This window comes from Lathyrus oleraceus, chromosome 7, assembly GCF_024323335.1.
Source record: "Lathyrus oleraceus cultivar Zhongwan6 chromosome 7, CAAS_Psat_ZW6_1.0, whole genome shotgun sequence".
NCBI lineage: Eukaryota > Viridiplantae > Streptophyta > Magnoliopsida > Fabales > Fabaceae > Lathyrus > Lathyrus oleraceus.
In genome coordinates this window covers 446,655,503-446,673,955 of record NC_066585.1, presented here as the reverse complement: position 1 = coordinate 446,673,955, position 18,453 = coordinate 446,655,503, and the positions used below count along the sequence as shown (strand labels likewise).

The 18,453-nt window shown below is 34.0% G+C and overlaps 1 pseudogene; it reads right to left on the bottom strand.

Annotated features, from left to right (window-relative positions):
- Positions 1 to 13,093: 13,093 nt before the first annotated feature.
- LOC127107569 (E3 ubiquitin-protein ligase PUB24-like) lies at positions 13,094 to 14,434 on the bottom strand (annotated as a pseudogene).
- Positions 14,435 to 18,453: the final 4,019 nt, after the last annotated feature.

Here is an 18,453-nt window from a genome sequence, read left to right as displayed (position 1 = left end):
AACATACTGCGCGTTTTGTTATTTCACTCTCTGTTATTTTCGTTCTTTTTCACGTTAGGGTTCTCACTGCTACGATTTTCGCTACTTCTAAGGTGTTCTCCTTCCACCTCTGTTAGATCTACGACGTTTCCTCCTTCTATTAATTCGTTGTTAGCTGTTCGATTTTGACACCATAGGTATTTTTCTAATCTTCATATTACTTGGTTTCTCTTCTGATGTTCGCTATTGTTCATTTTTGGTTTCATTTTTCTTGGTTCATACATTTATTGAGTATTCTCAACAATAATTATTGTGTTGCAATGCTAGCAATGGAGACTAGGCATTATGGGTTAAATTTCACCAACTGTTCCATTTGTTTCTCGATGTAGAAAAAGGAGACAGCAATATCTAAAACACCTTCTACCAATCAAAGGTACACTATGCAGCTTATGAGTGTATTTATTCTAGCATACATAGCGTAGCTAGTAACTTAAGAAGTTTAGGTATGGATGTTATTTGATAGAGTAAATTAGAGTCGACTATTCTTCTGTTAGCTTTCAGTTAGACCATTATACAATTCTACATATATATTTTCTAGTCAATGTTTATCTTTTGTAAAAACTATATGATGATATATAACTATGCTACAAATTAGTGCATACCACTAATGCTTAATGCATGGTTCATACATTCTCATGCTATTGAAGTCAGAGATATCTGAAAATGTTGAGAAACTAACTCAATAAACCAAAGTTGTTTTGGTTTTGGGTTGTTGTTGGAGACATGAATGCCCTGCACAGAGACTAACTCAATAAAGCGAAATTGTTTTGTCTCATCCCATTTTTGGTTTCTCTTCTGAAATTGTTTTTTGTTTATTCTAATTAGTAATGGATAATACATGGATGTCTTCCAATCGATTGTCGAGAGAGTACGAGAATGGGGTATCAGAATTCGTTAAGTTTGCCGTTGCGCACGTCGAAGACCCCAGTAGAATGATATGTCCTTGCTTGGGTTGTTGTTATGGGAAACGGGTTGACGCAGTTCAGTTGACATCGCATCTAATGAGGCATGGAATTGATCGAAGTTATACATGTTGGAATTTGCATGGTGAGAAAAGTAACGAGAATTGTTCTAAGTGAAGTTAAAGTTCCAGAAGGGTACTCTTCAGATATTAGAAGACTTGTGTCTATGAAAGACCTCAAGTTAAAGAGTTTAAAGACCCATGATTGCCATGTTATAATGGAACATTTTCTCCCAATAGGTATACGTTCTATTCTTCCAGAAAAAGTAAGAAGCTCTATAACTAAGTTGTGTTCTTTCTTCAAGTCAATTTGCAGTAAGATGATCGATCCCGCGATCTTACCAATGTTGCAAAAAGAAATCGTTATTACTTTGTGTGAGCTTGAAATGTTTTTTCCTCCATCATTTTTTGACATAATGGTACATCTAGTTGTTCATCTTGTGAAAGAGACACAATTGTGTGGACCAGCTTATATGAGATGGATGTACCCTGTTGAACGTTATATGAAAATATTAAAAGGGTACGTGAAGAACCGAAGTCGACCAGAAGGTTGTATGGTTGAAAGATACATTGTTGAAGAAGCGATTGAGTTTTGTACTGAATATTTGTCTAATGTTCAGTCAACCGGACTCCCCAAGTCTCAGCTTGTCGAAAAGAAAGAAGGAAAAAATCTAATTGGAAATAAAATCGTGGCAGTATCAAGGGTCGAACGGGATCAAGTGCATTTGTATGTTCTGCACAATGAGAATGAGGTTGAGCCGTATGTTGAAATTCACAAGGATGTTCTCCGAGGTTTAAATCCCAATAGAAATGAAAATTGGATAGTACGAGAGCACAATCGATGTTTTATACCTTGGTTTAAGGATCATATTTATTCAAAGTATTATTCAGATCCCGCTTCAATAACAGAAAGGTTGAGATGCTTAGCATATGGTCCAAGTTTCCATGTTTTTTCTTATAGCGCATACGCGATTAATGGATACACATTTTATACCAAAGAACAAGATGATAAAAGTACTATGCAGAATAGTGGTGTCACCGTGGTAGCTGAAGCAATGCACATCTCAAGTGTGAAGGACTTAAACCCCAAATTTGCAAATCTGTCGTATTTTGGTGTTATCGAGCGCATTTGGGTGTTTGATTATGAGAAGTTTCAGATTCCTATATTTGGTTGCAAGTGGGTTGAAAATAATAACGGAATTCGAATGGATAAGTCAGGATTTTTGCAAGTGGATCTTAATAGGGTGGGATACAAAGATGAGTCTTTTATTCTAGCCTCTCAAGCTAGACAAGTGTTCTATGTCAATGATCCGAAAAGTACGAAATGGTCTATAGTTCTTTTTTCCAACAAAGTAATTGATGAAAACACTGGAGATCAAGGTGATATTGATGTTGAGATTGAATCGTTTACCAGAAATGATCAAGATGAGAATATTATATCAAATGATTCATATATTAGAAATGATCATAATGAGGGTATTTGGATCAATCCAACCGTCCGTGTTATTAAGAGACATGTAGAACATATTCCAACCAAGAAAAGAAAGAGAACTTAGTGAAAAAGGTACAGGTCAAATGATTTTAATTGTTTTCTTTATTACAGGTAAAATGGCTTTTATTACAGCAAATCGAGTCAGTTGCATAAAAAAAAAGGTATAAACGCAATTATATGATATTTATGCATAGAAAATGTTAATTCTTGATCTTATACTTCACCTAACTAATTTTATGATATTTTAGGTTCATGCTATTGATATTGAACAAAAAGAGGTTGTTGCTAAGAAGACTGCGGCTAGCAAAAAAAACATACATCTCAGAGATGCTTTTGCTACTTAGTTTTATTTCTTTTTAAGTTATGAATTGGTTGTATATTTAGAATCTTTAGAAGTTAAACGATTATATATCAGTGGATTGTTGTATATGTATGGATTGTTGTATATAAGGCTTGTTGAATGCAATGTGTGAAAAAGGGCTTCTAATTATACAGTTTTAGGTGTACTGCTTCAATATACAGGTTGTCTAAAATAAATAAAAAAATATAGCGCTTTTTAAAAAAAAAATTAAAATAACCACCCACTTTAGAGGGCGCTTTCCAAAATAAGCGCCCTCTAAACCCTTTAAATTTCCACTTTAGAGGGCGCTTTCCAGTAAAAGCGCCCTCTAAACCCTTAAAAGTTTCCACTTTAGAGGGCGCTTTCCAGTAAAAGCGCCCTCTAAACCCTTAAAAGTTTCCACTTTAGAGGGCGCTTTCTTTAAAAAGCGCCCTCTAAAGTGGCCCTTAAAGGGCTTAAAGAGCCACTTTAGAGAGCGCTTTCACCAGGAAAAAAGCGTTGTCTTTACCTATGCCAGCGCCAGATTAGAGGGCGCTTTAAAGCGCTGTTATAGGCCAAAAAAAGCGCCCTCTTTTCCCTTATTTGGCGTAGTGGATTTAGGTTCAATGGGTTACAATATATGGATTGATGGTGTTATTTTTGGATTTGGGTTAGGTTAAGTGTGATTCTGGGCAGGTTTAGGGTTTAGATGAAGGAAGAAGATGAAGATTCATTGTGTTCTTTATGAACATGATGAAGGGGGCGGTGGTTGTTAGGTAGGACGATGGTCTTAGGGTGGTGGATGGGGGTTGAGGGTTGATGTTCTTGGTTCTGGATTTATGTTCTTGGTTTTGGGTTTATGTTTTCCATGTTCATGAAGAACATGAAGAACATAGTTGAAGGTAGTGGTTGGTACGGTTGAGTTAAGGGTGGCCGAAGGTTTTAAGGTGGTGTTTTTTTAGAGAGAATTGAAAGAGTTTCAGAGAACATAGAGAGAAAGAGAGAAGGGGAGAAAGGAGAGATAAAGAAAAGAGAAAAATGAGAGACTTTTGAAGGGGAATGTGCTTAAATACTCCATCCCTTGATGCGCTGATGTTTGCCACTTGGCTCACCTAGAGCCCTTTGACCTTTGATCACACAGTCAAACAAGTCTTATTTTAGATTGATTATAGGCATTCTAATTAGTCTGAAGGCCACGCCTTTCTCTCTTAGTTTTTTTTTGTCAGATAGACTCCCTTGGGTTGGGCCTTTGATTTTGTTTGGTTTCACACCACCTTGTTTCTTATTTGCACCCCTTTGTTTTTTTTAGCTTTTTTTTTAATTATTATTTAGAAAATAAAATCAATAAATATCAAAATACCAACAAAAAAAAAGTTTAATAAAAATACAAAAATAGTTTTTATTACTTTTTGAATTAAATTCCCTTTAATATATTTCTAACTAAATAGGCAGGAATGAGTGAATGCACATTCACTTGTTTTCTTGAATAATCGAGGGTTTAACGCACGCTTCGTCTGAACAATTATTTTTCTTCCACAAACAGATTTTCACAATAAATTTAAAATCAATCTCAACTCATCAAATTAACTTTTTTCCCTTGTGAATTCAAAACTAACTATTTTTCACAAAATTAATGGTGTTTAATTCATTTCAACGCGAAATACAAACAGATGCTTCAACCTCCATAGTGTGAGCATACAAGCAGATGTTTAACCGCTCAAATGCGATCTAACACTATTCTCTAAAAGAAACAAATACAAAAACATTTTTATACAAATAACTATGTAGCCTTGAGTTCTCTATCGCACCTGGAGATACGTAGGAGCGAGACTCAGCATCTCGTCAATCCTATTAATAAAAAACTAAAATTTTCCCCTTTTCGCAATTATCTTTTAACAAACAGAAAATTGAAAAAATCTTATGATAAACACTTCACCTAAAACTAATTAGAAGGTTCTCATTGAGTACAACAGATGTGAGATGTGTTAATACCTTCCCCTCATATAACCGACTCCCGAACTTGAAACTGGTTGCAACGACCATGTTTTCGTTCTTCAAGGGTTTTATCGATGTTTCCCTTTAAAAATAAAACTTATGTGAAAACTATGAAGTTAGTTTTGAGTGTTAGTACGCACAGACATTTTTCGCGTCATGACAAGTATCGACTCTACTAGGGACTATCTTACGAGTCAAGTCCATTCCTTTTAGTTTTAGGTTGAGTGTTTTTTTGCATGTTTATATATTTTCTTTATTTTTTTATTTTTTTATTTTTTATATATTCTATTTTAATGCTTTATTTTATATTTATCTATCATGTTGATTTGGGACTGCTCATTTAGAGAAACTCCACACCCGAGCTTGAGAAGAAACATAAGTTAGAAAGGATGTTGTGTAGTATGGGCTAAGGGGTTGCACATTGCGATAGGTTTTATACGAAGACTCCGCCTAGAGTAGATATGTGTCATACCCTAAACAGTTTCCTCTCATTTTCATTTTTCATCTAACATAGGACTTAAGATTCATCTGCACTCATTCATGCCCCATTCATGTGCATCATTCATTCATGTTAACACTTTATCATAATCATTATAGATTAAAACTTTGTGGCTAACAAAAGCTAGGGTTTGCTTGCGAATTAAGTCCTAGAGATGTGATATGTCTCTTCATATGGAATCAGGTAGGGTGAAACCCTAATTCCTTGATCTTTGGGACCTTGGTTCAAGGAGACCACATCATGACATTCATTTGTGCATAAAAAACCTAATTTGGGGCTTTATTCCTCTGGGATCTTATGTTTGACCTCTTGAGCATTTATTTGGTCACTAAATTGTAGTTGTGGGTCCATGTGTTGGGAGATTGAACGTGGAAGCTCTATGCTTAGTTTGAAGACCTTAATTAGGGGGTGTGCATCATGAAACCCTAATTAGGGATGCTTGGTACTTGGGTTCTATTTTGAGTTGATTTTGATCATAGGATTCATTGAAACCCTAGATCATTGGGAAGAGGCTCTTGATCATCTTGTCATACATCATGTCATTCAACTTGTTTGGGATTTCATATGGTCAAAGGTTTTGTTCAAGCATCCTTCCATACGGTGTTTCCAAGATCTTAAGTCTTTGATTCATGGTCATTGCTTTCATCCATATGGTGTTGTCAAGATCATCAGTCCTTGGTCACTGATTTTTGGATTCATGCTTGCATCAGTACATTGGTATTTTGGTCCTTGGTTTGTCTTTGATCCATTGAGATTCTTAAGGCATTATGAGTCATAATTGTTGGTTCATCTATGCATTTTAGTCCATTAAATCAAGGTTTATTTATATTGCTTAGTATTTGAACAAGTCACATAAATCATTGTTTCATTTAAACCATGTCATATTCATTCAAAACCTCGTTTACATTATAAGTCATTTACATAAGTCCTTACATTTACATCGAACAATAAAAAACCCTAGTTTCTAACCTATAGTTGAGTTTGTCAACTGTTGACTTTTTAGTCAACTAGTTGACTAAAGTCAACCATTTTACCTAAAGTCTTTAAGTCATCTTGACCCTCAAGTGTCCATGCCAAATGCAAAACCTACCAAAGAACCATTCCACAAAATTATGTCACTAAGCACATTTGTCCAATACAGTTCAACCAAGCAAGCCATTCATATTCTAGCATACATGTTTCATACAATCCACATTTCAAACCAACCATTCAAACATTTGGCTTTCCATAATACAAATATCCCAATTCCACAACAATTCCAAACATTCAAAATCCTCATTGATCACAATAGTCCACAACATATCAATTTCTCTACAACCTACTAAACACAACTGAAGGAACTCAAGACAGTTCATACACAACCTCTACTCAATAATAATAAAATTTCAATATCTCAATAACACAGAACCTTCCATATATCTCAATAAAACCAAAACTTCAATATCTCAATAACAAAAAACTTTCCATATCTCAATAACAACAACAACACTAAACTTTCATTATCTCAATCACAACAAAACTTTAATATCTCAATAATACAAAACCGTCAATATCTCAATAACAAAAACAACAACACTAAATAATCATTATGTCAATAACAAAAATAAATCAATATCTCAATAACACAAAACCTTTAATATCTCAATAACAACAACAACATTAAACCATCATTATCTCAACAACAATAAAACTTCAATATCTCAATAACACAAAACCTTCAATATCTTAGTAACAACAACAATAATAAACATATCACTTATCTTAATAAAATAACTAAGATAAAACCTTAATTAACATTTTAAACAACATCAGCAAATAAACCTTTAGGGTTTAAGCTCTAAACATCATTAACAACAATAACATAAACCAAACATATCTCAACAACATTTTTGTTACATGCATGTAAGAGATATTTTACATATCGAAAACTTGATGAAGAAGTCAAAGGGCTACATATGTATGAGTTTCATATTTCCTTCATGCAAGTATCATTTGTATTCCTCCTTTGAGATTTTTCTTCGTATTTCGTTGCTTCGTACGAGATGAAGAGATTTTGATAGAACTCGACCACGTAAGATGTGATGGTGAAGAAATGGATATTGATTCAACGGTGAACGAGTTAGAGATGATATTTGTTTGTGGCTCTCTTCGTTAATGGAAATGATAAACTTTTTAAGGCTCAAAGTGATTTTCGTAAGCGCTGAATGTGATTTTCGTAAGATAAACTGAAGAGACATGACAAGGCAAGCTCTCTTTCTTGAATAAGAGTAAATCATTTCACCACGGTTAGAAAATTTAATCGTGATGAAATCCTATTTATTTATTTTAATTTGAGCAAAGTGCAAGTTTTTTAAACTCAACTTAAAAATATGTTTAATCTTTACGCTTTTGAGAAAAATTAAATCACAATCCAATCATCTCTTATATTTGAATTCAAAACTTCAGACATTTTATATGATTTTGAGTTTGTGAGTATATTTCTATCTATCCCAAAAAAATAAACATTAAAATATTTTAAAATTTTGAATTTGTGAGTATATTTCTATCTAACCTAAGAAATAAACATTAAAATACTTTAAAATGGCTATTGAGGTTCAAGAAAGTTCTTGTGTTTTGGAAATGAAAAACTTCTTATGTGAACTATTATTAGAAGTAATTCATATTTATTAGTTGTACTATTTTCTTAGCCCCTAAGTTTGTTAGAGGGTATTTTAGTATTTTATCCTATTCTAGTAACCCTAGTTTTAGCTTATAAATAGGATGACAATCATTGTAACTTTTATCATGTTTTGTAGCCGTCATTCTTAATAGAATATTCATCTTTCATTCTACCTTTGCACCAACAATTGGTATCTAGAGCTCCGGTTCGGATTCATTGGGAAACACGGGAAACACGAGTGAACGTGAGGTCTTGTGTGTTTGATTTTTTGATTCTTAGATTCGTGTTGAATCTTGAACAAAATCTGATCAGAGTTTTAATTCTGTGGGTTGGGAAACACTGTGTGAGAAATCTGAGTGTACTGTGCAAGGTAGAAAGATGAACGGAAACGGCAACATGAACACCAAACTTCCAGTATTTGACGGTAAAAATTGGAATCGTTGGATGATCCAAATGCGTGTACTGTTCGGTGCTCAAGATGTTCTAGATCTTGTCACTGATGGTTATGTTCCGGTAGCAGCAGATGCGACGGATGAACAGAAAAATGCGCAGAAGGAAGTAAGGAAGAAGGATCAGAAAGCATTGTTCTTCATTCATCAATGTGTTGATGTAAATGTCTTTGAGAAGATTGCAGATTCAACGATAGCAAAGGCTGCGTGGGACACACTGGTTAGATGTTATGGTGGTGACGCATCAGTGAAGAAGGTGAAGCTTCAGTCCTTGAGAAAGCAATATGAGAATCTCAACATGAAGAATAATGAGAAAGTTTCTGAATACATCTCCAGAGTGATTCTGATCACTAATGAGATGAAAGCGTGTGGAGAAACTCTTTCTGAAGAAACAATCATGGAGAAGGTATTGAGATCCCTTACCTCTCAATTTGATTACATTGTGGTAGCAATAGAACATTCCAAAGATCTGAGCACCATGAGAATTGAAGAGCTGCAGAGCAGTCTAGAAGCCCAAGAGTTGCGTTTGACTGAGAGAACTTCTGAAAGGGAAGTAGAGCAGCAGGCTCTGAAAGCAACTTCTGATAGGAGGTATCAGAAGCAGTCAGAAGCCAGGAGAAGATCTGATGGTGATCAGAAGTCAGAAAGCTCAACCTTTGATAGACAAAAGAATGCTCAGAAGGGAAAAGAGAAGTATGACAAGAAGAAGATCCAATGTTACTGTTGTAAGAAGTTTGGTCACTTTGCTAGAGACTGTTGGTCAAACAAGGAGAGAAAATCAGAAGAAGCAAATATAGCCAGAAGTTCTGATGACGAATCTGTGCTATTGATGGCCTCTGAATCTGATGATATGGATCTGATAGACTGGTGGTATATGGACACTGGTTGTTCAAATCATCTTACTGGAAACAAGAAATGGCTGGTTGACTTTGACTCTGAAAAGAGGACAAAGATCAGATGTGCTGATGACAAATATCTTAATGCAGAAGGTATGGGAAATGTCAGAGTGATTCTGAACAATGGGAAAACAGCATTGATTCAGAACGTGTGGTATGTACCTGGCATCAGAAGCAATCTGATGAGTGTGGGACAATTAATTGAGAAAGGTTTTTCAGTTACCATGAAGGACAATCTTCTGAAGCTGTATGACTGCAATCAGAAGTTGATTATGGAGTCAGAACAGGGAAGGAATAGAACATTCAAGGTGAATGTCAGAACTGCAGACTCAGAATGTCTTAGTGCAACAAGTGCTGAGAAGGAGAGTGAGCTGTGGCACAGAAGATTTGGTCATTTGAATTTCAGAAGCTTAAAACATCTGAATTCAAAGAAGTTGGTACATGGAATTCCTGCAATTAAGAAGCCTGAAAAGTCATGCAAAGTTTGCATGGAAGGAAAACAACCACGATTGCCATTTGCGTCAGAAACTGCTCCAAGAGCAAAACATGCCTTGGGAGTTGTACATTCTGATGTGTGTGGTCCATTTCCAGTAGCATCGATTGGAGGGAATAAATACTTTGTGTTATTTGTTGATGAATTCACAAGAATGACATGGGTATCCCTTATTAAGTTTAAACACGAGGTGTTTGATGAATTCAAGAAGTTCAGAATGAAGGCTGAGAATCAGAGTGGTCAGAAGTTGAAGATTCTTAGAACTGACGGTGGAGGTGAGTATAACTCCAAAGAGTTCCAGAAGTTCTGTGAGGAGAATGGAATTGAGCATGAGGTTACTGCTCCTTATACCCCTCAACACAATGGTCTTGCTGAAAGAAGAAACCGCACTTTGCTTGATATGGTGAGAAGCATGTTAAAGGAGAAGAAACTTCCTCAGAAGCTCTGGGGAGAAGTTGTTGCCACCGCAACGTATGTACTCAACCGATGTCCTACGAAGAAGTTGAAGGAAATAGTTCCAATACAGAAGTGGACTGGAGATAAGCAAAGTGTTAGTCATCTGAAGGTGTTTGGTTCTGTTTGCTATAAACATGTTCCAGAAGCCAGAAGACAGAAGCTGGATGATAGAAGCAAAGTGATGATTCTGATAGGGTACCACAGTACAGGTGCATACAAGCTCTATTGTCCAGAAACCAATAAAATTGAATTCAGCAGAGATGTGATTGTGAAGGAATCAGAAGTTTGGAATTGGGATAAGTCTCAATCTGATTCTGATGTTAGAACTTCTGAAGAAAGGTCAGAGTTAAGAATTTCTGAAGTTGGAGTAAACTCTGACGTTGATTCTGATTCTGATAGTGATTCTGACTCTGGAGAAGACTCAGAAGATGAAGGTGACTCTGATGATCCAGACTCTGATGACCCAGACTCTGATGATAATCCAGATTCTGGTGGCAATTCAGACTCTGGAAATATGCCAGGCCCTGAAGATGGTCAAAGCTTTGGAGGAAGTCAACCATCTGAAGCTAGAAACTCTGAAGCTCAAGACTCTGAACAAGTTCAGAGACCACAAAGAATCAGAAACATCCCCAGAAGATATGCAGAATTTGACATGCTGCAAGACACTGAAGTAGACTCTGAAGGAGAAGTTATTCAGTGTGCCATGTTAGTAGACTCTGAACCCATAAGTACAGAAGAGGCTCTTAAGCAGAAGCTCTGGCTAAAGGCCATGAAAGAAGAACTTGATGCTATAGAGAGAAACAAGACTTGGAAGCTGACAGAACTTCCAAAAGACAAGAAAGCCATCAGCGTCAGATGGGTTTTCAAGCAGAAGTTAAAGCCAGATGGTTCAATTGGCAAACATAAAGCAAGGTTGGTAGCCAGAGGATTTCTACAGAAACCTGGGCTGGATTACTCTGAAGTGTTTGCACCTGTAGCAAGACATGAAACAATCAGAATGGTGATTGCAATAGCTGCTAACAGGAATTGGCCTCTGATGCATTTAGATGTAAAATCTGCATTTCTGAACGGTCCATTAGAAGAAGAAGTTTACGTGTTACAACCTCCTGGATTTGTGAAAAAGAATCAGGAAGGGATGGTGTACAGATTATACAAAGCTCTATATGGATTGAAACAAGCGCCCAGAGCTTGGAATCAGAAGATTGATTCATTTTTCAAGAAGCAAGGCTTTCAGAAATGTGAGATGGAGTACGGTGTCTATGTTCAGCATACTTCTGAAGGAAATATGACTCTGGTATGTTTATATGTTGATGATATACTGTTGACTGGAAGTTCTGAACAGGAGATAGCCAAGTTCAAGAAAGTTCTGATGAATGAATTCGAAATGACTGATCTAGGCAAAATGACATACTTTCTAGGGATGGAGTTCAGATACTCTGAGAAAGGTATTATTTTGCATCAGCTCAAGTATGAATTAGAACTTCTGAAGAGATTTGATCTGAAGAATTGTAAGATTGCTGTCACACCTTCTGATACAAATCAGAAACTGGATTCTGACTCTGATGGAAAGGATGTGGACGCTACAACCTTCAAACAGTTGGTTGGTTCTCTGAGGTATTTGTGCAATACCAGACCTGATATTTGCTATTCAGTTGGGATGGTTAGTAGGTTCATGAGTAAACCTAAGTGGTCCCATTATCAAGCTGCTGTCAGGATTCTGAGGTATATCAAGGGAACTCTGAAGTATGGAGTATTATTTCCTTCTGGAATAAAGGATGAGTCAGAACTTCTGAGTTATTCAGATTCTGATTGGTGTGGAGACAGAGTTGACAGAAGAAGTACGTCTGGGTACTTATTCAAATTTCTGGGAGGTCCCATTTCTTGGTGTTCCAAGAAGCAACCTGTTGTGGCGTTGTCAACTTGTGAAGCTGAATACATTGCAGGTGCTGTTACTGCATGCCAAGCTGTGTGGATTCTGAATCTATTGCAGGATCTGAAGATTAAAGTAAACAAACCTCTGAAGCTGATGATTGACAACAAGTCTGCAATCAATCTTGCCAGAAACCCAGTGTTGCATGGGAGAAGCAAGCACATTGAGACCAAGTATCATTTTCTGAGACATCAAGTTCAGAGGGGAGTGTTAGAAATTGTACACTGCAGCACTCAGAAACAGTTGGCAGATGTTCTGACGAAAGCTATCAAGACTGATCAATTTCTCAGATTAAGGGATGGAATTGGTGTTACAAGTTTTGATGGAATATGAATTAAGGGATGGTATTAGAAGTAATTCATATTTATTAGTTGTACTATTTTCTTAGCCCCTAGGTTTGTTAGAGGGTATTTTAGTATTTTATCCTATTCTAGTAACCCTAGTTTTAGCTTATAAATAGGATGACAATCATTGTAACTTTTATCATGTTTTGTAGCCGTCATTCTTAATAGAATATTCATCTTTCATTCTACCTTTGCACCAACAACTATGACATGTACAAGATTAATATGCGGTGAACTCTAAGAAGAAAGTCGTCATGCATGTAGCCAAGCACCCATATTTCATTCATGTTCCAAACATATTCACATCCTTTATCATTAGATAATTTATACAAATCTTAAGTGATCTTTTAGAATGATAATTTATACCACTCCAAAAAGTTGAAGACTATATAACCCATATATCAAGTTATGCATGCAACAATTTTTTTTTATGAGAACCTCTTCAAGTGAAACATTTAATTTATGATTTTTTTTAAATCAAATATTCTTAGAGTGTAACAATTGATAGTGTACAAATTAAATGCTAGGTACTCTATTTTGTAAGGATATATATATGTTTGATCACCTTTGGTTCCTAGTTACAAAATACACTTGTATGCAAGGAGAATTATTCCATGTAGTGGAGTGTAACCTAAGTATGTCTATTGCTTTTTCTTTCAAATAAGAAGCACAATCTGCCTGCATTACCATGCAAAGCTTTGAAACCGCTCCAACCCTCGACATCTCTAAAACAGTCTTTTTAGAAGTTGAATACTTCGCAATCACTGAAATTACTTGAAGCGCTAGGTCATCGGTTACGGCCGAAACCCTCAAAATCCTTTTAGTAACCATCGCTATACCCGCTGCATGCCTCAAAAATTGTTCTCTTCCTTCCGCGCACGAACATAGATGCGCTAAAAGGTTGAATATAAGCTCGGTCACACTCTTCTTAGGGTTTTCGAGCTCAAATTCAATAAGTTCAAATACTCCATTAACTTCCACGATCCTTGTTCGGTTTCTACCTAACGAGGATATGCCAGTAAAAACGTGTAACGCTGATTTAATCGTTTGTTTAGAGAATAATCCTCGCTTTTGAAGTACTCTCACAATTTCTCTAAAGAATTCAATGTTTAAATTTCCTATAAGAGATGAATCTACGATCTCAATTGTCAACTTTAATAATAGCATAACTTCATTCACCATTTTCACATCGTTGTTATCAATGTAAATTTTCAAAATCCAAGTCAAAGAGTTGATGAAGTCCATGTTTTCTCCAACTAAAGGCTTCATCATGTTCTTGATCACTGCTTCATGCCATAAAAGACGAATAATTTTCAAACCTTCTTCTAAGCAAATAGTGTTACCTTCTTTGAAACTCTTTTCAATCACCATAACCATAGCCTTGGTTACACCTACTTCAACCATGCACGTTCTATTTCTCTCACTTTGTTTAGCAAGATCATGAATCTTCTCCATTGCGGTTCGAAAACAATTCGGAACCTCGAGATTCTTAACAAGCGTCTGAAGATGGATTCTACTGAGAGAATATTCTGGATATGGAACATGATCATCATCATCATCATCACCTTTGGCTTCATTTGATGAAATCTATGCTTTGATAAGCCTTTGAAGTGTGTGATTTGGAGTCAAAAACTCTTTGCTTCTTGGTAGTGATTGGTTTGTTACAGGACAGACACAAATTTTGGCCTTGAGCAACCATTTTTCGATGCTTTCTCTGTCGTATGTTATGCCTGTCACTGTTGTTACAGGATCTTTCATGATTTGAAATGAAATTGGACATAGAAAATATGGAGGAATTTCAATTTCAGACATATTGTAATCGTTTTTCAGATTTGAGATGGAGATGGTGTTTGATGAAAAGAAAGAAGATGAAAATGAAATGTTATTGTTTTGGTAAGAGAATGCGGCTTTGTGAATATTAAGGTAATGAGATATTATATATACATTATTAGCAAAGATTAAGGAAAGGAGGCTTTCTAGAAAGTCCGGTGTTAAAAATTGCTACAAATTTTTTCAATGCCAGTGAGTTTTTTATTATAAATTGTTTTGATAAAAAAATTATATTAAATTATTTCATCATATAAATATAAATTGACGTGTTTTTATTTTTTGTCATATATTTTTTTATAAAGTTTTTAAATTTTTATTTTAATTTCTATAATTAGATTATGTGAAAATTATTTTCCTGCAAATTTTAATTTTAAGGAATAAAAACAAAAGAATTTTAATATTTATAAATTATTTCAAAAATATATAAAGATGGAAATAAAAAATATGACACATTATCGAGATCAGAAGACTATTTAAGACAATTATAAGTTATTCTATAATATTCATGAATCAATAATATTATTAGTTTTAATATCTTTTTACAAATTTATTATTAAAATTTTTTTTAATTTTTTTAATTTATCTTTTTTATATTAATTAATAAACAACAAATTTATCAAACTTTTCATAATTTTTCATTTTTATATAAAAATAATTATGTTTTTTCGTACTCGTACTAACGTCTAAACGGACACTCTCGTGCTCGTTATCCTTTTTTTTAATGAACACGCGCGTCAAAAATATAAACGATTTTTTTATTAATTTTGATTTTAATTTAAATTATTTGTTTAATAAATTTGGTGAATAAACTCATTTGAAAAAAGAAAAAATATTGTATAAATGGTGAGAAGATATCATTATTTAAAATATTGTGAAGTTAATCGTTTATAGGATAATTATGGTAAAAAAAAGCTAAAAAATTATTTAAAGAGCAATTTTGGAAGAAAAAAAATCATTCAAAACTCTTTTATACCTTTTATATATAATTATAGATAAAAAATATAAAACCACCTATAATAGAAATCGAAGGGATATACATAAATGTATTATGCTAAAACTTTTGGATTTGCAAGAGTATGAGTTTCAATCATCCACATTTCACTGACTCATTATTAAGACGCAAAGTTTAAATCATTAATCTAGTCATAAAAAAATCTAAATCATTAATCTAGTCATAAAAAATTTAAATCATTAATCTAGTTATAGAAAAAATTCTTTGATTTTAATGGTCATGGATTTTAATTGCATGTCATGGATCATTAATTTAAAGTTAATCAGTGATCATGTTACAAAAGAGAATCTAATTCTATGGTCAAACATGCATACTAATATTTCATGATAGTTGTATAATAAATATAAAATAAAAATTAATTATTAATTTAATATAAAATTTAAATTAAATATATTAATTTTTGCTTAGATTTGTTAACGTAGAATTTGGGTGGGTGGTCAAAACTTGTAGTTTGTTGCAAAGACTTGGAATTAGTAATGCACAATTGTTGATTTTGACTTTTAGATGCATGAATTTTCCAAGATTGCATCGTAGTTCCTACGTGGCTTATTTTAAGTGGCTATTGCTTATTCGAGGTTAATTATTGTTGATTATTTATTCTAGTGTTTCAAAAACATAGAGGAAGTTTTTCTCATCGTGATAGCGGTGGTCAATTAGATAGAGAGGCTAAAATCAAATCAAGAATCATTAACTTTTATAATAGTTTTTTAAGACAGATGAGGGGAAAAAGGAAGATGATATTTTAATAGTTTTTTAAAGATAAATTTGATTTGAATTAATTAAGTTAAAATATTTTTAGAGTTTAATTGAAATACACTGACAGTGTAAAAGGATTTTACACCATCAGTTAATTATAGACGTCGAATATTAAAAGAAGTTTGACTTTTATTTTAAAAATCTATAAAATAATACAAACGGATGATGGTGATGAATCGACGATGTAAAATTTTTTACACTGACAGTCTATAGTAATTAATCTCATATTTTTAACTCTTAAGTTCAAATTTTAACAAAAACAAAAAATATTAATTTAGCAATTATCGTTTTGTCCTAAATTATAAATCATTTTATAAAAAAATATTTTAAATTATAAATTATTTTATAATATTATGTTAATAATATAACATAAATAATTTTTTTCTTATATTTATCATTTCTTTTGTTTTAATTCTCTTAATTCTTTTTGACGTTAATAATGAAAGAAAATTTCATAAAATTACACTGATTTATTTTTTCCATATAATGTTGAATATATTCTTTAATTTGTATGAAAACAAAAGCTTCATATAAATTGCGACCCAGAGAATAATTATTAACTTTGTCAATTTCAAAAATATAAATTAAAGTTAAATAAAGTTTTATAGTTTAACATATTTAATTAAAGTTAAATAAAGTTTTATAGTTTCGATTTTAATTTGATTGATTAATCTACTTAAAGATTTGTATCGTATTAAATAACCACCCACTTTAGAGGGCGCTTTCCAAAATAAGCGCCCTCTAAACCCTTTAAATTTCCACTTTAGAGGGCGCTTTCCAGTAAAAGCGCCCTCTAAACCCTTAAAAGTTTCCACTTTAGAGGGCGCTTTCTTTAAAAAGCGCCCTCTAAAGTGGCCCTTAAAGGGCTTAAAGAGCCACTTTAGAGAGCGCTTTCACCAGGAAAAAAAGCGCTGTCTTTACCTATGCCAGCGCCAGATTAGAGGGCGCTTTAAAGCGCTGTTATAGGCCAAAAAAAGCGCCCTCTTTTCCCTTATTTGGCGTAGTGGATTTAGGTTCAATGGGTTACACTATATGGATTGATGGTGTTATTTTTGGATTTGGGTTAGGTTAAGTGTGATTCTGGGTAGGTTTAGGGTTTAGATGAAGGAAGAAGATGAAGATTCATTGTGTTCTTTATGAACATGATGAAGGGGGCGGTGGTTGTTAGGTAGGACGATGGTCTTAGGGTGGTGGATGGGGGTTGAGGGTTGATGTTCTTGGTTCTGGATTTATGTTCTTGGTTTTGGGTTTATGTTTTCCATGTTCATGAAGAACATGAAGAACATAGTTGAAGGTAGTGGTTGGTACGGTTGAGTTAAGGGTGGCCGAAGGTTTTAAGGTGGTGTTTTTTTAGAGAGAATTGAAAGAGTTTCAGAGAACATAGAGAGAAAGAGAGAAGGGGAGAAAGGAGAGATAAAGAAAAGAGAAAAATGAGAGACTTTTGAAGGGGAATGTGCTTAAATACTCCATCCCTTGATGCGCTGATGTTTTCCACTTGGCTCACCTAGAGCCCTTTGACCTTTGATCACACAGTCAAACGAGTCTTATTTTAGATTGATTATAGGCATTCTAATTAGTCTGAAGGCCACGCCTTTCTCTCTTAGTTTTTTTTTTGTCAGATAGACTCCCTTGGGTTGGGCCTTTGATTTTGTTTGGTTTCACACCACCTTGTTTCTTATTTGCACCCCTTTGTTTTTTTTAGCTTTTTTTTTAATTATTATTTAGAAAATAAAATCAATAAATATCAAAATACCAACAAAAAAAAAGTTTAATAAAAATACAAAAATAGTTTTTATTACTTTTTGAATTAAATTCCCTTTAATATATTTCTAACTAAATAGGCAGGAATGAGTGAATGCACATTCACTTGTTTTCTTGAATAATCGAGGGTTTAACGCACGCTTCGTCTGAACGATTATTTTTCTTCCACAAACAGATTTTCACAATAAATTTAAAATCAATCTCAACTCATCAAATTAACTTTTTTCCCTTGTGAATTCAAAACTAACTATTTTTCACAAAATTAATGGTGTTTAATTCATTTCAACGCGAAATACAAACAGATGCTTCAACCTCCATAGTGTGAGCATACAAGCAGATGTTTAACCGCTCAAATGCGATCTAACACTATTCTCTAAAAGAAACAAAAATAAAAACATTTTTATACAAATAACTATGTAGCCTTGAGTTCTCTATCGCACCTGGAGATACGTAGGAGCGAGACTCAGCATCTCGTCAATCCTATTAATAAAAAACTAAAATTTCCCCTTTTCGCAATTATCTTTTAACAAACAGAAAATTGAAAAAATCTTATGATAAACAC